The sequence below is a fragment of the Palaemon carinicauda genome, chromosome 25, assembly GCF_036898095.1.
Source record: "Palaemon carinicauda isolate YSFRI2023 chromosome 25, ASM3689809v2, whole genome shotgun sequence".
NCBI classification, from domain to species: Eukaryota; Metazoa; Arthropoda; class Malacostraca; order Decapoda; family Palaemonidae; genus Palaemon; species Palaemon carinicauda.
Genome location: NC_090749.1, coordinates 85,817,441 through 85,824,760, shown reverse-complemented (window position 1 = coordinate 85,824,760; position 7,320 = coordinate 85,817,441). Strand labels below are relative to the sequence as shown.

The window sequence follows — 7,320 nt, the reverse complement described above, 5'->3', positions numbered from 1 at the left end:
TGGTAATACCTCAACGGGTGGCTGGTGCCCTGGCCAACCTACTACCTGACCGATAGTGCTCCTTATCATCCCCTGTTGAGGTTTTAGGAAATGATGTAGGGAGACTTTCCTGGATTAACAAGTTCCAACTTAACAATTTAGATAAAAATATCCACAATATATATATATATATATATATATATATATATATATATATATATATATATATATATATATATATATATATATATATATATACGTGTGTGTGTGTGTGAGTCTGTGTGTATGTATGTTATTTCCTGCCCTAATATCATGTTCTGGAAATGAAACTGATATGTAAGTTACCTGAAAAGAAATATTAAATTTTTGCTTAAAAAGTACATTGACTAATGTAATACAATCTTGATAAAGAATGATCAAAGCTGTTACTTATCCATTTAAGAGCATCTTACTCCTCTAACCTTTCGAAGTTTTCAATTAGAATAACATTTGCATTTGTGGGTCAATATAGAGATCATACCGAACATCTTCCTTCAGGAGATCAAAGGTCCAAACAAACCATCTCTCTTATTCGGAAACCACACAAAATGTCAATGCTGTGGCCTTTTGGTATTGTCTAATGCCTAAAATGTTATTATTATTATTATTATTATTATTATTATTATTATTATTATTATTAGTATTATTATTATTATTATTGTTGTTGTTGTTGTTGTTGTTGTTATTTTTATTATTATTATTATCAATAAGTAGTTTACAAATAGTTTAGTTCCTTACGAATGCAGTTAATGATCGTAAATCTTACAAGGTTACCTGTTACCTGTTACCTGTTCCCACGGATTCACTCCAATCCTGTTTTAGAACAAAAAGTCGCCTCACAGCAAAGCTTGACGCCACCTACGCTCCCAACACCCCCACCTCACTCCTTTTCGTGGCCTACACCCCCGGAGACCGAAAAAGAAGAAGAAACCTTCCTAGCCGTCGATTATGCTTTCTACTGACAATTAGAGTGTGTCTATATATATATAATAAATAAATATAGATTTATAGATATATATATATATATATATATATATATATATATATATATATATATATATATATATATATATATATATATATACATATATAGATATGTATATATATACAGTATATTATCATTATTATTATTATTATTATTATTATTATTATTATTATTACTTCCTAAGCAACAGCCCTACTTGGAAAAGCAGAATGCTATAAGCCCAGGAGTTGCAGCAGGGAAAATAGCCCAGTGAGGAAAGGGAACACGGAAAATAAAATACTTTAAGAAGAGCAATAATATTAAAATAAATATCTGGTATATAAACTATAAAAACTTAACAAGATAGGAGGAAGAGAAATAAGATAAAATAGTGTGCTCCAGTGTACCCTCAAGCAATAGAACTCTAACACAAGGCAGTGGAAAACCATGGTACAGAGGCTCTGGCACTACCCAAGAATAGAGAAAAAAGGTTTAATTTTGGAGTGTCCCTCTCCTAGAAGAGCTGCTTACCATAGCTAAAGAGTCTCTTCTACCCTTACAAATAGGAAAGTGGCCACCACACAATTACAATGCAATAACTCCTTAAGTAAAGAAGAATTGGTTGGCAATTTCAGTGTTGTCAGGTGTATGAAGACGCATGCAAATATGTAGAGAATTGGCCAGGCTATTCAGTGAGTGTGTAGGCAAAGGGAAAATGAACCGTAACCAGAGAAAAGGATCCAATGTAGTACTGTCTAGCGGTAGTATCTCAACGAGGAGCTGGGGCCCTGGGCAACCTAATATATATATATATATATATATATATATATATATATATATATATATATATATATATATATATATATATATATATGTATATATATATATATATATATATATATATATATATATATATATATATATATATATATATATATATATATATATATGCTAAAGGTTCCAAAAATGCGACAGCTTAATTTTACTGTACATCTTATCTTTGGTCCTTTTCAATTTCCAATTATCTAAAATTGATGCATCTCATTTTGAAATTGATATTTTCTATTAGAGTGACCTTTGGGACTGCACTCCTTTCACAATCATGCTACACTGACACCTTAAATCATCTCACGCCAAATTGTTCGTAAATACGAAGCAATTGTCTGCTAGAAGAAATCTCCAGGTATTGTTAGACTCCGCGAGGCTGCACACACCTCCCCCACCTCTCCTCTTTCTTGGTCTATCCCCCTGGAGACTGAAGAAGAGGAATCCTTCCTGTTCTTCTTCTTCTTTTGTTTTGTTTTGCCTCTTCTTGTTAATATTGACACATAATCAATTCCTATTTACATTAGAGCTACTTTCTCCTCTTCCTTACTCACCCCTACGTCGTATGGTAGGCATAATCAGATCGTGGGCCTAATTTGTTAATGGTAACATTTGTTCCATCTACAGGGAATAGTCATCCATATTCCTTATCTTACTTTGTTTTGCATTTTTTTAGTTTTCTTCTCAAGTTTATTTCATTTTATTTTCAGTTTCTTCTTCTGTAAAGACAATTTCTATGTCTTTGTCTTGTCTAGTCTCTTAATAAAATCGTGAAACTTCTCTCTCTCTCTCTCTCTCTCTCTCTCTCTCTCTCTCTCTCTCTCTCTCTCTCTCTCTCGCTCTCTCTCTCTCTCTGTCAGTCTCTCTCTCTCTCTCTCTCTCTCTCTCTCTCTCTCTCTCTGCAAAACTCATGCCTAGGGTATCTTACAGGATTTTTAACCTTGGAATGCCAAGCTCACTGTTACGATCTTAAAATCATTACAGGTTCTTTTAATAATCAAAATAAATGTTTCCAACAACTCCGATTGAAATAGGGGATATGAAAATAAAAAGAAAATTACGAAAAAATACAGCACATATATTCACAAACTTATATAAAGAAATGAATGTTTCTAATTCGTTTACTTTAACTGACAAATCAAATCAACCAAAATATTAATAGAAAAGGGGAACAGTCAGTAAGATAAAAATACTTGAGGAATAGTTTTTCTGCAGCTGCTGAGACGATACTGGTACGGAGACCTCAGGCTTGAGAGCGTTGCAGAAGGGTGGCTGAAGTTCAGATGAAACTGGCACGATGACCGGACTTGAAGACGTCACAGAAAGGGTGGCATCAAGATGGGACATCAGAGGTCTTCTTTCAAGAATTCGAGGTTACTGTTGAACTAAGGCTGGCTGAAGGCGGTGTTGGCTACTTCTCATCACAAGCAGGGAGGGCTGGCTGCTTCAATTTTTCTCGTCTTCTCGGCCATAATAGATTTTGACTCTACCAGACTTCTGGTCTTCTCTGCTTCTTATCTCGTTAGGACTTGGATCTCATTCGTTTTGGAAATAGTTCCTCTCTTGTCTTATGTCCTGTCCTATCTCATTTGGACAATTCAACTAGCAATAATCGCACCTCGGTTAGCCCACATTGGTTACATACTGTCACTGCGCAAAGCTTGGACAATCTTGAAATTTATATACCCATGTATGGGCGGAGTTAATTACAGTGGGAAGTGGTCTTCTCCATAGAAGGCGTTCTTTTTAACAATTCTGTATCTCTATTGGCTTTCTCAAAAACGCCTACTTCGATCATGCCATGAAAACTCCTAAAGAAATTTCTGATGCAATCCGGACCATGTGTTAATTCGTAATAAAAGGGCAGCACATGTTCTTCTATGATGACATATTTCATAAACAAGGATTTCCCTCAGACTCGGTTTTTCAAAATATGCTGACTTCACTAATTAAGAGGATGACATCTTGGTCTAAACTAGACAGTTCCCATATCGTGGCAGGCGCTCTCATCGAAGCTCGGTTTACTTTCAAAATGCTGACGACAGTGAAGTGCTGACAGGTTTGACCAAACAATACAGTAGTCGGATCTCGCCTCGCTGCTCACACTTTGGGAAGAGATATTTTTGTCTCTTATAACCTACCCATTTAAAAGTATTGTATCTACCCATGAGAGTCACCTCTGAGGTTCAAGACCGCAACAGCTCCGTCAATGTACTTTTTTCTTAGTCTCCATGAGAAGCTTTTAATCAACCACAGATGATTCAGCAATGATTGAATTGCTAGAAATAAAACTTTCAAATTGTAGCAATATACAGCTGAATTATGTATTGTCTGTGATGATTAAATCAGGCCCTGGAATACATTAGTAATAATAATTATTATCAATACTTTAGTTCCTTATGCCTATAGCAATACAAATAAGCAGTTAGTAACACAGGCTGAGTGTGAGCGCTCATTGTCTATGCAAAATCCCATTTTGTTTACTGAAAGCTCTTAATTCTATGAATATCCAACTTTTATTTTCGGTCTCGTGTCCTGGAGAAACACTTGCTGTCTGTCCTAGGTATGTATATTCATTAACGATCTCTAGATGCTCATCCGTAACCCTTATTTGTTGTCTCTCTGAATTTTCATTAAACATTATCTTAGTTTTACTCGTATCCATTTTCATTCTTACATTTCAGCTTTCCCTATTCAAATCCTCCATCATCTTTTGGATTCTAAAGTGTGAAGTACCAATCCAAGATAGAAAGAATTTAAGTAGGTAGTAGATTGGCCAGGGCACCAGCCACCCATTGAGATCCTACTGGTAGAGAGTTATGGTGTCATTTGACTGGCCAGACAGTAATACATTGGATCCTACCCCCCTGGTTACGGTTCATTTTCCCTTTGCTTACACGCACACACACAGAGAATAGTCAGGCCTATTCTTTACTTATTCTCCTCTGTCCTCATACACCTGACAACACTGAGATTATCAAACAATTCTTCTTCACCCAAGGGGTTACCTACTGCACTGCAATTGTTCAGTGGCTACTTTCCTCTTAGTAAGGGTAGAAGAGACTCTTTAGCTATGGTCAGCAGCTCTTCTAGGAGAAGGATACTACAAAATCAAACCATTGTTCGCTAGTCTTGGGTAGTACCATAGCCTCTGTACCATAGTCTTCCACTGTCTTGGGTTCGAGTTCTCTTGTTTGAGGATACATTCGGGCACGCTGTTCTGTCTTGTTCCTCTCCCTCTTGTTTAGTTAAAGTTTTTAGAGTTAATATAGGAGATATTCATTTTAATGTTGTTACTCATCATAAGAATTTTAATTTTCTTTGTTTCCTTTCCTCACTGGACTATTTTCCTTGTTGAAGTCCTTGAGCTTAAAACATGCTGCTTTCCCAACTAGGGTTGTAGCTTAGCACGTAATAATGATAATATCAGATCTGTACAGAAATGATCATATATATATATATATATATATATATATATATATATATATATATATATATATATATATATATATATATATATATATATATATATATATATATATATATATATATATATATATATATATATATATATCATACAGATTTCATTGGATGAAATTTGACATCTTCCTTTCACTATCCTAATTTCATTCTTTTTCAGTTTCCAAATGTATAAAGATGATGCATCTCATCTTGAAATTGTCATTTTTTTCTAATAGAGCGATCTTTTTAACTGCACTCTGTCGTTCACAATCATGCTACAATGAAACCTTGATTCATTTCACGTCAAAAGGATACAAAGATGAATAATAGAAATTTTCGTACATATGATGCAATTTTCCAGTAGACGTGTCCCAGCAACGAATTTTTTTCCCCCAAAGAGGAGTGCAGATCGGGGCAGGGCTTTGAGCCCAGAAAAATAGATGAAACTGTCAAAAACATTGTTCTTAACGCAAGGAAAGTTTTGAAAATTAAGCTATTTGACTAACATTTAGTTTACATATGCAGATCATGATATATATATATATATATATATATATATATATATATATATATATATAAATATATATATATATATATATATATATATATATATATATATATATATATATATATATAATTATATATATATATATATATATATATATATATATATAATTATATATATATATATATATATATATATATATATATATATATATATATATATATATATATATATTCCTTACTATCATTACACTGTCTATGAACATTTCAGTTCTTTATGGATGCAGTAACTGATCATAACTAATGAGCTAGTTACCCATCAAATGTTAACGCTGTCGTAATAAAGGAGTTACCCTTGAAATCTGTTTTCTGCTCACAAAGGCCCCCACCCCAATCTGCACTCATTTGGGAAAATTTTTTTTTAATATCCTGGCAAAAACCGGACTCCATAATGGCTCTCAACCGCCAACCCAAACCTCCCCTTCCCCCCTCCTTTCTTGGCCTACTCCCCTGGACACCGAAGAACCAGGAGAAACCTTCCTATAAAATCTTCGATTCCTTCTTTTTTTTAATTGGCTTCTTCTTCTTCTTTTGTTTGGCTTTACTTTTTCTTTTTCGTCTTCTTCTTCTTCTTCTTCTTCTCCTTCATCTTCTTCTTCTTCTGTTTTGCTTTGATTCTTCTTCTTCTTCTTAACGTTAACACATCATCATTTTCGTGTAATATTAAAGCTATTCTCCCCTCTTCGCTCCTACATCGTGTGGTAGGCCTAATCAAAGTCCAAAGAGATCGGGGATCTATTTTGTGTTCAGGACAACAAATGTTCCATAGACAGGGGAATGCTTTTACTCATCCTTATTCCTTCTCTTATTTTGTTTTAAATTCTTGTATTTATTTATTACATTACATATTTAAATTAATCTTCTTCTGTAAAGAAAAAAGACTACGTTTTTGACTTGTCAAGTATCTTTCTTTCTCTCTCTCTTTGCAGGTCCGATATGAAACTCTTCTCCGCAGCCATGCTCCAGAGAACCATGCTTCTGACGGCAGTTTCAGAGAGAGAGAGAGAGAGAGAGAGGGAGAGAGAGATGTGGTAAGACATTGCTTAACTATTGTCATTAATTTCAGTACTTGCTCAAGTACCCTTCCATTCTACATAATGAAAGACAATCTGTTTTAAAAGAGATTTTTTTTTTCTTTTCATAGGGATCAATCTTCATGACCTTCTAAAACAGCTTTGATGCCATCTCTCAACAGAAAGATGAAATAAATGAATAATAACTCAATGTAATTATTAGAATCAGTAATGTCATGTCATGCAATAAATATTCACATTATATGAAAGAAGATGGCACTTTTAGAAAATTTTTATTTTAGGGTCATTTCTGTAATTTCTCTGAGTTCCGCACATAGAAGGTTTATTACTGACAATGGATAGACGTCAGTCCCTAGAGAATGACAGCCGAAGATACCTTTTATTGGCTGAATAAGAAATAACGAAACAGAGATGAGTGAAAAGTCCTGTTAGTTGGGTTTATGTTTTCGGTAC

General features: G+C 34.1%; 1 protein-coding gene and 1 pseudogene across 3 annotated transcripts in view; one reads left to right on the top strand and one right to left on the bottom strand.

Moving 5' to 3' along the window:
- The window catches only part of LOC137618680 (pro-epidermal growth factor-like), a 570,433-nt gene that overhangs the window by 97,571 nt on the left and 465,542 nt on the right, over positions 1-7,320 (top strand). The window lies entirely within an intron of this gene.
- LOC137619329 (U4 spliceosomal RNA) lies at positions 3,403-3,469 on the bottom strand (annotated as a pseudogene).